At 37.7% G+C, this 15,066-nt stretch overlaps 1 pseudogene; it reads right to left on the bottom strand.

Annotated features, from left to right (window-relative positions):
- Window positions 1-13,706: 13,706 nt before the first annotated feature.
- Window positions 13,707-14,565, bottom strand: LOC138150286 (ARL14 effector protein-like pseudogene; annotated as a pseudogene).
- Between the last annotated feature and the right edge of the window lie 501 nt (window positions 14,566-15,066).

The raw sequence follows: 15,066 nt of genomic DNA, 5'->3' as shown, positions 1-15,066 counted from the left end.
AAAGATATTCGAGATATGCAGGCCTTAAGCTGTGGTTAGTGAAATTTTTCTATTTATCTATTTTTGTTATTTAAGGTTTAATTCTTAAACGAAACTGTAATTTACTATTGTTTTGAGCTTTGATTACAGGGATAATTGTCTGAATAATCATGAAGCCAACATTAGAAAAACAGCATGTGCTGTAATCTAGGAACTGCTCTGTGGGTATTTGTGAGTCCCTGAGTGAATAAAAAAAAGCATTAAAAAAATATTCTTACTATGTGTCACATACGTTGCTAAGATCCGAAGGCACAAATGCAACAAAGAGGCAGTTCCTGCCATGAAGGAAGGGAAAGGGGACAAACATTTATTAAGGGCCTACTATATTGTGCTAAAGGTATTGTGTTAAAATATATTGCAAACATAATCTCATTTGATCCTCACAATAACCCTATGAGGTATATGGCATTATTATCCCCAATTTATAGTTGAGGAAACTGAGGCAAACAGAGATTAAGTGATTTTCCCAGGGTCAAATAATTAGTTAAGTGTCAAAGGCCATATTTGAACTCAGATTTTCCTGATTCAAGGCTCAGCTTGCTATCAGTTGTCCTGTTACAGAGAGAAAACACGTTATCTGAGACTGGTGGCCAAAGACCTAGGACATTACAGGCATGATGACTAGAACAGTGCAATCCACTGATAATAAAGATGCTAATAGCTCACATTTATAGAGTGCCTTATGGTTTACAATTTATACAATTCATTTTTTAATTAAAAAAATTTTACTGTACACATTTACAGTTGTATTAATTTACGCCTATTTCTACCATGTATGCAAAGTAATTTAATCAGAGAATCTTAGAGCTGAAAGGGACTGGATTATCTCATTCAACTCACCCATTTTTACAAGTGGAGAAACTGAGATCTAGAGAGGATCTAATACCACATAGCTGGTAAGCAGGAAAGTTGAAACTCAAATTCAAGTATTCTGAATGAAGCCCCAATACTCTTTCCGCTAAATCATGTTACTTCTTACTTATATTACTTCATATTCACATTAAAAAATGTCTTGAACAAGACATAATTAAGATAGACTGTGCTTGTTAGGAAATAGCCCAGAGCAGAATCGAAAGTGGTTTTCTTGGCTCTAACATTTTCACATCACATGAGGCAGCTCATTGAAATCTTCACACAAGACAGGAAAAAGATCTTCCCAAGAGTGTGGTGTTTCCCATATTTAAATCATAACTCTTGGGTTGTAAAGCTCTAATATTAAATAGGTCTATTCTCTACCCAGAATGGAAAGATTTAATTAACAAACTCACACACAGACCTTAACTTAATTAATAGTATAACTTGCATCAGTGGTGTTTTGAAACTTTAGAAAAATTTAATATTAGGTCTTAGAATTAATATTTATGGGAACTACTATTATTTACTCTACTATAAAATTCTCCAGTTATCACTCTACAGACATGATCTATATTTGCTACTGATAATCATTAAATATCATATTTTGGCCAAAGTCTGAATTAATAAAACAGACTGCTTTGCTTCATTTTAAAAAGGCTCTTTTTCTGTGTCAGCAAACCCAGAGACAAGACAAGTTTGGAAGTAGGATTTAAAACAGGCACCCTGAGATCATAAATTCCAAACAGACCCAGCTTTGCCTTGCTTTTGGAGAACAACTTCTTATGTCACCAAAGCCAGAATGGGAACAAAATGGGCTTACTTTATGGCCTTTAAGGAAGAGACCCTCAGCTCAAGTCATTAACTTGAGTAATTGGACTTTTTCTTATTTTAATATTTTCTGAACATATACCATGTTATGGGATGTTAATGGTAAAGAAAACAGATATTCTGAATCATAATTTCAGTTGACACTTTGTCAACTCTCATTTTATTGTATTTACCATTTATTCAATTAAGAAAATTCCTTTCTCATACAATGATTTATGGGTATCATAAATTTGTGTGATCCAGCCACCCTGAATTGGGATGGTCCTAAAATGCACTTAAGCTCTCTCAAACCTTTGTTCATTAGTCAGGAATCAGCTCCTGAACTCCTTGTAAAAATTTCTCTAGTTTAAGGGAATAAAATGAGATAACTGTATACCACAATTTGTTTGTCTCCTTTAACCAAACCTTTTTAGATATCAACACTACATATGAAGATGTTTCTTTTGTGATTCAGATCAGACACAACCCTCTTCACTTCCTCCCAAATGGATCAAACCACACTTTTAGTGCTGGTGGCTGTACATCTGCTTGGACAATACCAGCCCGGTTTATGGCATCTTCCAGCTTGTGCCACTTGGTCCCCAGATGAAGCCTCTGAAAATCAGCACAGGTTCCAACATATGACCTGAACTTGGGATACCTCCCACAAGTCACCTGCATGAACCGAGGCCAAGTTCACCACACTGGAAGTAGGCAGGGAGAGCCATATTTACTCTTTTGATCCTCCCCACAGCCCTGTGAAATGGAAGTGATTATTGTACAGATGAAGTAACAGTCTCAGAGAGGTTAAAAGAGACTTGCTCAGTCACACAGTGCCTGGGGCTGAATCTGAATTCTTCCTAACTTCAGGCCCACTACTCTGTGTACTGTCCTTTTAGAGAAACAAAACACATACCCGGAAGTGCTGGGATTAGAAGCCAGGTGGGATTAGAACCCAAGTCTTATTTACTCCAAATCTGGTGCTCTATCCACTACACTACAGTGCCAAAGTACATTGACATGCCCTTTCCAGGGACAATGGAAGTGCTGCTTTTGTTTATAATTCTTAGGAAGAAATGAAAAGATTTAAGGGTGGTATGTTTAGGAGGAGGAAAGAAAAGTGCCTGGGGTACAGATGAGTATTTTTATTTCCCCAGGAGTTCAGAGCTGACTTTCTTAGCTCCTTCCAGGCACTGTCTCTGGTGGTCCAATTTGGAGTGGTAGAATAACAGCAGCATGGCTGAAAATGACCAACATCCTTACATCTTACACATTTTCTGTGGAGTGAGATAAAGGCTGTTCTGAACCCTATATATATTTCATACCTTGAGTGATTGTGAAGGACATGGAAATCCTGTTACCCACATTTGGGAGAATAAGTAATAACCTTGATGTATTAGATTTGACTGCAGCAACTTTAGGTAGGAACAATGAGACAAAGAGAGAAAGTCACTCTTTTTGAGTCAGGTTCCAGGATCAGACCCAGTGAGGGAAACCAGAACCTTGTAACACACTGGACCATTGATTACATTAATAACAGTATAAAAATTAATTTTCTAATACACAAACAAAAATACACATTAGATCTACTACTATCCCTGATACCTCAGCTTCCTCATTTATAAAATGAAGACACCCACATTACCTACTTCAAAGGTTTGTTGTGAAGATCAAATACTGTTATGTTTGTTGTACTGTTTATGAAATAGATCATAAAATATAAAACTTTACATAAATGTCAGCTATCATTAATATTATGTTACCTTACTGTTTCCTATTATATTTCCTCCACATTCAAAATTCTCCCCAAACAGATACTTAATCATAGAACTGAAAGTGACCCTAGCAATCTATTTATTTCACCCCTTCCTCAATGTGGTAAAAATTCAGCCAAAGAGTATTAATATGCCCCCACACTTCTCTCTAAATCTCTACTCTGGTACTACATTTCTTTTGCCCAAAGTTGTTTTAAGTCTCTTTAAATCAAGGACAGGAGCAGTAGCAAACAGTCTCTAACCAGAGGTTCCTAGTGACACAGCATCAGAAATCACCAGAGCCTCTTAAATTCCACTGAAGGAATTTAAAAGTGAACGAGGATTTTTTAACAAGTGACAAAAAGCAGGAAACAAAATGGGTACCCCCAAATTGAAGAATGCTTGAGCGTGATAGAATATTATTATGCTATAAAGAATGACAGAAATGAAAACTATGAGAAGACTTGTATGCACTCATTTAGAGCAAAGCTGGAGTAGTGTATACAGAGTAGCAAGAGATACAGATGAAAATACAATACCCAAGACACTCCCTCTGGAGCCACCAAAACGTTATCTCAGCTGCCATGGGCCTATATCTCTTAAAAATCCTAGGTCTTGAATCTCCACCATTCTTTTTATTTTTACAGGTCAGTCAGAGGACACATTTGTTCAAAGCCAGGCTGTTAGTAAAATATTCTGATAAGAAAACACTTTCTTCATAAACCTGGATTGCACACTCCTACACATCCACCATTAGCAGGACAATTATATACCTAAGGAATATAAGTGGCCAAGGAATATTCCTGGCGGGTCCACACATAGTGGACAGGGCCTCATCACAGAGAGGTAACTCATGCCTTGGATGATGCAGGGCAGCTAAAGTCTTTTGATGGCACCTTGCTTGGCATCAAGACATGGATCTCCTGCTCCCCACTGATTAATGATTTCTGGTAGGACTGCTTCTTACTATTTTCACGGTTGTTGCTTGGCATCTATAATAGCTAGCATTTAGCACCTAGTCTATGCTGATCTTATAGTTGCTCCTAGGAATCTCTTCTAGACTCATGGTTGCACAGTTTCTCTCCATTTTCAGCTTCTGAACTTTACCTATAGACTTCAGTTGAGGGACTGCCTCTTCCAAAGAACAGGATTAGTGGATCCTATCATCCCTTTTTCAGCTTAAAACCCAGAAGTTTAAACTTCCCCTTTTTCAGTGAGAAAGGTAAGCCTCATACATATCCAGTCATAAGGCTAGGGGAATACTCTCTCTGTTGTTTTGTCTCCATAAGGAAAGGGAATCTACGAGACCATAGAATATCAGCCTAAAGTGACCCAAGCTCTTGTGGAAAATAGAATAACCAGACAGACAGTCAAGCAGAACCTACAAACATTTTGTCCGTATTTAAATATTTCTATGTTCGGGGTTGAATTGAGGTCCATTGTCCCAGGCAACTCTGTCACTTGGCATTAGAAATTCTTTGCAAGTCTTGATTGACAATTTAAGGAGATCCCTGTTCTGACAAAAGGCACCTCCTAAGATTTTTGTGCATCTCCGACACTGAAATTTTTCCTGGCCTCAAGATGTTTCCCACGGCAAATAAAAGAGTTTGGGAAAGCAATAACAAAAAAAGCTGAATGAAGTTGCTTTCAGACCATCAGCCATCTCTTCTAATCTTTTATTGCTAGTTCCAGTTTTTTTTTTTTTTTCCACATGGCCAGCAACAAGTCTCCAAGGCTTTGAACATTCCTCTAAGAACAACAAAAAATATGAGGTGATGCTAAATGCAGTGCTCATTCTTGGTACCTGAGAATTTTGAAACATTGAGTAGAAGTGTATTAACTCATGAGTTTATAATGTCAAAGACTCAATTGTTTCAGTTTGTTCAACGGTTGTTGCTGTTGTTATAAGGGAGGGGGCCTATAGGAGTTGGGATTGTTGGCATGAAAGATTCAAACAAAAGATAGGGGATGTTTCTTCAGATATACATTGTTACACATTTTGATTACTCAACAAAATATAGTAATTATGTAATTACTTAAAACCAAGACTGAGTCATTTAGAGTCAAAGAGAGTTAGCCTTCATTTCAATAACAATGAAGGATCTGTACAGCAGCAAGAAACTGTCACTCTGCGGGTCAAGCTGTACAATTGGTACAATTTTTTTTAGAAGTCTTATACTATCAAGTTACAAAGATTTTATTTTCCTTTGACACACTGAACTCACTACTAGTTAAAGATGTTAGAGAAAGGGAGGGGGGGGGGAAGAACCACCCATTCAAAAATATTCATTATACTCCATGTGTTCAGTTGAGGAATTACTGAATTGTGATATATGAAGTAACAAAATATTAATATGCCACAAAACATTACATCTATAAATACTATACAAGGGGCAGCTAGGTGGTTTAGTAGATAGAACTCTGGCCCTAGAGTCAGGAGGAGCTGAGTTCAAATATGTCCTCAGACACTTGACACTGATAATCATTTAATATCAATTTAATAATCTCAATAAGGGCCAGGGTCTTAACTAATCAACCAAAGGAAGATCCTGGACCTAACAGCTTCTTTGTTCTCTGAGTAAACTTAGAGAATACCTCTTCCTATGTCAACACAGCCAGATGGGGCTTACTTTATGGCCATTAAGGATGAGACCCCAAACCCAAGGCACTAACTTGAGTAATGGGACTTTTTCTTGTCTTAATATTTTTTGGACACATACTAGGTTATGGCATGTTAATGGTAAAGAAAAAACACAGATATCCTGAGTCATAATTTCAATTGGCACTTTATCAGCTCTCTTATTTTACTGTATTTACCATCTATTCAATTAAGAAAATTCCTTTCTCATACAATGATAAAACATTTATATGGATCATACATTTGAGTGACACAGCCACCTTGAGTTGGGATGGTTCTAAAATGTATTTAAGCTTTCTCATTTTTTTATTCAGGCAGTCAGAACTTAGGTTTTGGCTCCTTGTATGTACAAGCTAGCTAGCTTTGTCTAGCTTTAAGGAAATAAACAACATGAATTTACATATCACCTATCCTCTTTGTCTCCTTTAACCAAACTTTCAGGTTAACAACACTTACTAGTTGTATGACCCTGGGCAAGTCACTTAACAGGGATTACCTAACTACACACATACATACACATTTGTATATATGTATGCATGATCTATGTGTGTATGTTTATATGTATATATGCATTTGTATGCTTATATATGCATGTCTGTGTTGTAAAAACATGGGAAAATATGACTCGGAGTGAAGGAAAGTTGGGGCAAAATTATATACACTGAATGCCATGATAAAAATAATAACAGCAACCAAATCTGAAAAAAAATACAAGGAAAAAATGCTATCTTGTTGGACTTCATATATATATATATATATATATATATATATATATATATATATATATAATAAAATCTAAATAAAGGGACTTTGCATTTTTATTTATCATTTTTATCTTTTGGTTATTTGTTATAGCATTTTTAGCCATTTTTATTACTAAAATACCATCCCCAATTCATTTCCTAGATCATCTTTATTTTCTTCCTTTTCCCTCCACCCTTCTATATTTCCCCCTCTACTTCCTCTCTAATATAATTTCTCCTTCCCTGCAACACTCTAATTTCTTTTTTCATAATATTCTGAGTGTCTTTCTAATATTCTATTAATTTCCTTTCCCAATAATCCCCTCTACTTCCATTAATTTACATTCTCCTCCACCTCCATTCTCCCTAAGAGAGCTCTCTCCTTCCACCTCTGTGCTCTTATGTTCTATAATTTTCCTTCCTCTAACATTCTGATTCTCCCTCTCTCCAAAGTATTTCTAATATTCTGTTTCTATCCAATTCTCCCTCTTCTCTATTAACTTATATTTCTCTCTCTCCCCCTTTCCTTCTAGGATTCTTCTTCACTCCTTCCCTATCTGCTCTTTCTTTATAACATCCTGATTTTTCTTCTGTCTTCTCTATATAGTATTCTATGATGATCCCTTCCCCACAACATTCTTTAGGTTTCTTTCCCTTTTCCTCCCTCTTCTGTAACATTCTATACCACTCATCCTATAATAACTCCCATCCTTTCTTGAGGGTGCTAAGATTCTCTTTCTCTCCTTCCATTACCATCTGGGGCTATTCATTATTGTCTAGACATATTCCCTCTTGGCCTTACAGAAACTTGGGACTTTTGTGCACATTTTTAATGTAGGTTTGTAATGTGGCATTCTATGGCAGAAAGACAGTATGTGGTTTGTGTCTCTTAACTTTTTCATCCTTCCTCTGTGCAGAGGAGATGCAAGGACCTCAGCCCCTGGTTTTCTTTCCCCGGTACCACTTGTGCATCTTAGTAAAAACTTATTGTTATAAATTTATCAGGAATAGAGGGGCCATATTATGATAATTAGTCAATCATATTAATAGAATTGAAAGTAGATGGAGTCTGAGTCTCAGGAATGGGATTTTTAAGGACATTGTAGGGAAGAAAAGGAAAGGAGCTGGAAAGTGAGGAGAGAGAGCTTAGGGGCAGTGGAGAAAGAAAATGAAAGGGGAGATATAAGTGAGCTAATAAGATGGTAATATAAGGGGGAGGGAAGGTGACACTAAAGAAAATCAATCAACCAGCTTTTTAAGTACCTACTATGCTCTAGGCATTATGTTAAGCATTAAGGATGCAAAGAAATGAAACAAATTGCGGTAGATGAATGTCATGGAATATTCTTGTGCTGTTAGAAACAATGAACATTATGAATATAGAAAAGCATATCCAAACTTATGTGAACTAATGAAAAGTGAAATAAGCACAACCAAGACTGTTGTGCTAAAAGAAATGATGAGCAGGCAGATTTCACAAAAACCTAGAAAGACTTACATGAACATGTTGAATGAAGAGAGCAGAACCAGGAGGGCATTGTATACAGTAACAGCAACATTGTGTGAGGATCAACTATGATAGACTTAGCTCTCCTCAGCAATACAATGATCCAAGACAATTCCAAAAGACTCATGATGGAAATGGCTATCCACATGCAGAGAAAGAATTATGGAGTCTGAATGCAAATTGAAGCATACTATTTTCACTTTTTTTTCTCATGGTTTTTCTCTTTTGTTCTAATTCTTCTTTCACAACATGACTAATGTGGAAATATGATTAATGTAATTGTACATGTATAACATAAAACTAAATAAATGAAAGTGTTTCACTGAACCTTAAAGCAAAAGCTTTATTGAAAGGAAAGGCTGACCCTTTCCTGTTCCATTTCCTACCTTGGAAATGATAAAGCTCAGAGGAAAGTCCCTAAGTGGCCAGAAATGAGAGGCGCCAACTAGTCTGAGCCTGAGGGACAATGTTTTTTCTGGCATTAGCACTGCATTATAGCTGAGGATTATAATTGAGCCTGAAGCTAAAGGTGGTAGAAGCTACAGCAGCCTATTGAACACTAAACAGGGACTCCATCAAATCAACCCATTCAACAGAAGTGCCACACTCTATGAAGAGCAAGCCCAACCAAGCAAACTGCAACAGTGAGCTCAGTGAGTATCTATGAAGAGAAAGGACAACAAGGCCCTGTAGCTCTAGACCTGAGACTTCTCTTGGCCATATGTGCTTCACCCACCTGCCTCACTATCATTATATATTAAATCTGTGCCCACTTTTTCCATGTACATAAATACATATTTGTGGAAGAAGAAAAGAAGAGATTTGGGAAGTAGGGGTGAAGTGATGTTTTATAACTACTATTCTTGCTATTGCCATTTGAGTAAGTGCCTTGGATAAGAAAGAATTGAGTCTGTTCATGGGAAGCACATTGGTATGGTTTTAAAAGGGTGGTACTACAGGTAATGGACTTGAACCTTGAGGATAGTCACCCCTCTGAGGACCTAACATAAGAGTGAATAGACAAACTGAGGGTGTTTCTCAAATGGGGTCCTACAAGGTAATAAATGTTCTTGTACCTATAAAGAAATGAACCATACCTCCAATAGACTTCTAATATGCAGGTTATATAAACTGCTGGAGAAGGCCACAATGAGATCAAACTCAGGCCACTGTGCAGAAGCTGTATTAAAATCTATTCTGCCTAGTGAGCCTTACCTTGATTGTCAATATTTCAGTATAGGGAATCCTGAGTCCTTGGGGACAGACAAAATATGGAAGTTTCTTGTTGAAACTCTTGCAGGCATCATCATAGTACATACAATAAATAGTGAGGATGCCAAGGCCAAGTCCACTTTCTTTCCACCTAATTGTCTCTTACAGGCAACACCTGCCAACCCTACAGAGCCTCTTAAACTTTCTGCTCTGCAGAGCCTCCATACCTAATCACAGTCTACAGCCAAATGACAGCACCAAGCTCACAAGCAAGCTTTCTGGGAAATGTAGTACAGCAAGTTTCCCCCAGTGAGTGATTCTCTAGACTAAGCACATCAAGTGCATGAGAATGCCCTTTACAAAACTCTAGGAATGTAGTAGGTCCAGAATTAAGAGGGATAGAATTTGAGAAGATCAGAAACTGGAGGATGGGAAAAGAAGAGGGGAGAGATGCTTTTCCCTCAGATTGTGTGATGAAGAGATAATTGACAGGCAGAGGCTAGAAGACTATTTGTCAGCAAAGCTTTAAAGATCCTTCTTGTTTTGGGTGAAAAATCAATTGAGGCGATTTTATATCTATTTTATATTTTATCTATATTATATATTATGTATCTATATTATATCTATATTTTATCTATCTACATTGTTCTAATTTTCCATGACTATGATTGAAGGCTCCTTTAACTGGAAGCTCCCCCGTCCAGAAGGCTGTCTTTGACACCTGCATTTATCATCCCTTAGCTCTCATCCCATCTAGTGGCTGTCTGGAAAACTGCAGATCCTTCTGCACATCCTTCCAAAGTCAGGTCATGTTGTTCCTGCTGGCCTCTAGCACAGTTTATTGGTCCTCTTTTCTATGAAGTCCATATGTGTGTGCTTTAAAGGAAAAAGTTAAGCAAAGGCCCTCCCCAGACCCCCAGATACACCCATCACTCCTTTCCGCCTATATATGTCTCAGGGTCTCCTCAGTCCTTAAGTATTAAGCACATTATGTCCCAGGCACTCAGGAAGGCTCTATAGGTAAGATTTATAGAAGTGAAATATGTGGTAACTGCCTTAAAAGATCTTACATTTCTATTTGGGAAGATCAGATATGTACATATGAAAAGAAAATTAAGAAAACAAAGTAAGTCAACATGTCAGCAAGCATTTATTAAGTGTCTATTATGTACCAAGTACTGTGCTAAACTCTGAATAGATTAGAAAAAAAGCAAAAAGAGTCTCTGCCCTCAAGGAGTTCACTATCGAAGGGGATAGAAAACATGAAAGCAATTATATACAAACCAAATAAATACTAGATAAACTTGGAGATCTTAACAGAACCACATAAAGGGAGATTGGGAAAGACTTCTTGCAGAAGGTGCAAAGTTGACTAAAATTTGCAGGAACCTAGGGAAGCCAGGAGGTAGAGACAAGAAGGGAGAAGATTCCAGGTATCAGGACAATCAGTGAAAATGTAGAGTCAGGAAATGGAGTGTTGCTTTTGAGGAACAGCAAGGAGGCCAACATCACTGGATTATAGAGTATGTGGAGTAAGGTATAAGAAGACTGGAAAGGGCAGTTAGTCAATATACATTTTATCAATATTATTTATATACAAGGCATTGTGCTAAACACTGGGTTTACAAAGAAAGGCAAAAGACAGTCACTGCTGTCAAGGAATTCACAGTCTAATGGAGGAGAAATACACTACTACAAACCTATCATACAAGATAAATTAGACATTAACAGAGGGAAGGCACTAGCATTAAGAGGGATTATGAAAGACTTCTTGTAGAAGATGGGGATTTTAGCTGGAACTTGAGGGAATCCAGGAAAACCAGGAAGCAGAAAGGAGAAGAGAACTCCAGGTATAGATGACAGTTAGTGCATATGCCTGGAGTCAGGAAGTGGAGTTCAAGGAAGAGCAAAATCCAGTGTCACTGGATTGTCAAAACTGGGGAGGGGGATTTAATGATGGGATGATGGAACGTGGACCCCTAAATAGAAAAGACTATGTCTTTGAAAGCAGCCCCTGAATTTTCCCATACATTTCTTCAGCTGAGATGAGAGGTGTCTCACCCAAGGCATCTGGCCCACCCCAGCCCACCTAGATATTTGACAGTCCTTTCACATTTGCTCTTGGCCCACCAAAGGATACTTAATACTCCTTTCACTATTGCACCTGGCCCACCCCAGGTTATTTACCATTCCTTAATCCCTTCTAGATCTTTTCACTATTCTTTTTCCATAGATAAATATCAGTCGCTCTCCCATTAAGTTCCAGATTCACTAGGAATCTAGCCTGAACTATTGGTGTTACTATACACCTTTCCACATTGAATGGAAGACAGTTTGAGCGCATGAATTCTTTCCAGGTGGATGCCACCCTCTGCCCTGACATTTTTAGGTACCCAGGAACCCTAAAACCACACCCTTTTGATGGCCCCTATGGGAAACTGCCTGACCCCCTCAAGCCCTTTTTTAGTCAAGACTGGGAGATACAGGTACATAAGCCTCTTCTCTCTCTATCCCTTTCTCACTCTGCATTAGGGTAGCTCTTCACACACCTAGGAAGGTTTAGAGGTGTTTTCTGAACTTGAAGCTCTTAGCCTCTTGGTTCAATGGTTCAAGCTAATGGACCTGGGCATGTTTTCCACTGCACAGAGGACATTTTACCTGGAAGTATGAGTCAATTCTCTAGGATGCTAGGGAATTGAGAAACTGCAGGTGCTTTTTGGCTTCCTGAAGCTTATAGGCAAAGAAATGGTCATTTTTTTTCAATCCCCAATGATTCACCTCTGGGTTGTCTTTTAAAGAATTAGAAAAAGTTTGGTTTCTCTTAAGACGTCAAAGAGAAATGACTTATATTCTTTTGCAACACAGCATGGCCCATTTGGGCTTTTTTGCAATACAGTACTCTCTTATAGCTAGATTTATGCTCTACAGAAGAGACAGCCATCCTTAGCATGTAATTCATTAGTCAGTCTGCCTCAAATATTCAGAGAACACTGCAGAAATTGGCAATGGGACCACAAACACCTCAGGTCTTTGGAGCTATCCTTTGGAGGCTTTAACAACAGAGAACTAGTTGCAGCAGAGGAGAAAGCACACAGAACTAGGGCTAAAAACAGAGAATGGGTTTAACCCTTGGCTACTTTTATGGCAAGGAAAATATTTGATGATGCTTCTGGTGTCTTGAGCAATGGGGAGATCTGCTTTTGATGCCACAAGGAGGGTTGCTAGTCCAGTGAGTGCCCCTCCAGGGCAAGTCCCAGGATCAAAGCCTCTGGGACTATGTCCAAGATGTAACAATGAGAGACAAGTATTGTCCTGGAGATAGGAAGGGTAGTGGAGCTGCCTCTCAGTACCCTGTACTCCAGTCTTCTTCTTTTTTTTTTTATGTAAGTATACTTTATTTAGCCTAAATTCCATGACTAATAATTTCTATCCAATAACTCTACTTCTATTTCTCACAACCTTAACTCTACTATAACTCAGAACATATAGAAGATGGCGATATCTAAAATACAAAAGAAACTCAGAATAATTTCCTCAACACCTGCAACAACATGAGGGAAAAGTATTTCAGTCAAGTACTTAGTTACACACAATGTCTTATAAGAAACTACTTATTAATGTACTATATAGCTTGAAATATATAAAACAGCATTCTTTTAAAACACAACTCACACTTTCTTGTTTTTGTTTACACTTTTAAACAGTAGTTACAAAGTAAAAGCCATTGGGCTCTTGGCTTTAGAAACTAAGAGTTACTACTTCTTAGTGTATATGAATAAAAGACAAATTTTTGTTTATGGAAAATAGTCCAAATAATATGCAAATTTTAAATCTTAAGACAATTTTTGAGCTCCATCTTGTGACAAATGAAACTATAAAGAAAATGAGAAAGAAATCAAATTATTCTACCCCATTATGCATAAGAAAGTGTTTCCTTGTTGGCATCTGGGATAGTTTAGAAAACTGTAACCGAGGAAAAACTGAATTAGCATAGCTAAGGAGGGTGCTTTTTCGGTTGTTCACCACAATGAAATTATTTTTTCATATTAATCAGACATTTTGAAAAGACAAGATGAAAAACGTTTAGCTAATAACTGCCCATTCTGTGCTTTGTTAATGTGTGAAAAAGCACAAATCTTCTCACAAAGACCTCAGTCAGGAACACAATATGGCAATGTTTTAACAACATCACCAGACTCAGTTTCAGTATCATCATAGACCCATTTTCTATTACAGTGGCCCTCTGGTCCACATTTGTTTGAGTTATACTTGGGACATGGATAGAAGCAACCTAGGTGGTTCTTCTCCAGACAGTCACATAAGTCTGCACCATTACAAAGCAGCCGGCCATTCTTGTCATATTTCTTCATCACTTTCCTGCTTCTTGGCTGTATTCCAGATGGCTGAGGATTCTGTAAGCCTGACCTCTGGATAAATGGGGTACTATTGTTCACAGAAAAATACTCATTCATCTTTGACATGTGGGCCTTCTTTTTCTGCTCTCTGGTTTCAGGATTGAAGTCTGCAACATGAGGTCCTGGGTTTTGAAATGCTAAGGATTTTAACTGTCACTCTATTTGTTGCAGTTGCTTCTGTCTAATTTGACAATCTTGCTCAGGAAGACTTGAGTCTGCATGTTCTTGAGTAGAACTAGTTTTTTCATGATCAAGTTCAGATGGTTCACTCATTTCTGATCACTTCAAGTGTGATTCAAAGCGATCTGTATGTAGGAAAGAGAAAGGCTGCGATGCTCACAGATGATGGTCATTGCCCCAATGAGCCACACCGACTACAGCCTCCTGTACTCCAGTCTTCTTAAGATTTGGAATGGGGGTGGGTAGCCAAAATGGTGAAGTAAAAGCAGGAACTTACTGGAGCTCTTCCCCCAAACACCTCCAAATACCTGTAAAAATGACTCTAAACAAATTTTAGAACTACAGAACCCACAAAAACCATCTTAAAAAATAATTCCTTCAAAATTAGAATGGAGCAAATGGAAGCTAATGACTTTATGATAAATCAAGATATAAAACAGAACCAAAAGAATGAAAAAATAAAAGGCAATGTGAAATATCTCATTGGAAAAACCATTGACCTGGAAAACAGATCCAGGAGAGATAATTTAAAAATTATTGGACTACCTGAAAGCCATGATAAAAAAAAAGAGCCTAGACATCATCTTTCAACAAGAAAAACTGCCCTGATATTCTAGAACCAGAGGGTAAAATAGAAATGGAAAGAATTCACTGATTACCTCTTGAAAAAGATCCCCAAAAGAAAACTCCTAGGAATATTATAGCCAAATTCCAGAATTCCCAGGTGTAATACCAAACAAAGGCAACTTCCAGGGTTCAGGATACCAGCATAGCAGCTCTCCATTTGGCTCAGTGACAAATTAAGAACAGAGAAATCAAAATACAGCATTCACCAAGTGTAATTCAATAATTTCCAAGTAGTACTCCACTCCTGGAAAGTACATTCATTTAATCAATCACAAAGTCCCTCTTATCA

Source organism: Petaurus breviceps, unplaced genomic scaffold (genome assembly GCF_028583685.1).
Source record: "Petaurus breviceps papuanus isolate PSGF00001 unplaced genomic scaffold, PetGlider_PUasm1.0 90865, whole genome shotgun sequence".
Classification (NCBI taxonomy): Eukaryota; Metazoa; Chordata; class Mammalia; order Diprotodontia; family Petauridae; genus Petaurus; species Petaurus breviceps.
The sequence above is the reverse complement of the archived record's forward strand: the minus strand, read 5'-3'. Positions and strand labels throughout refer to the sequence as shown.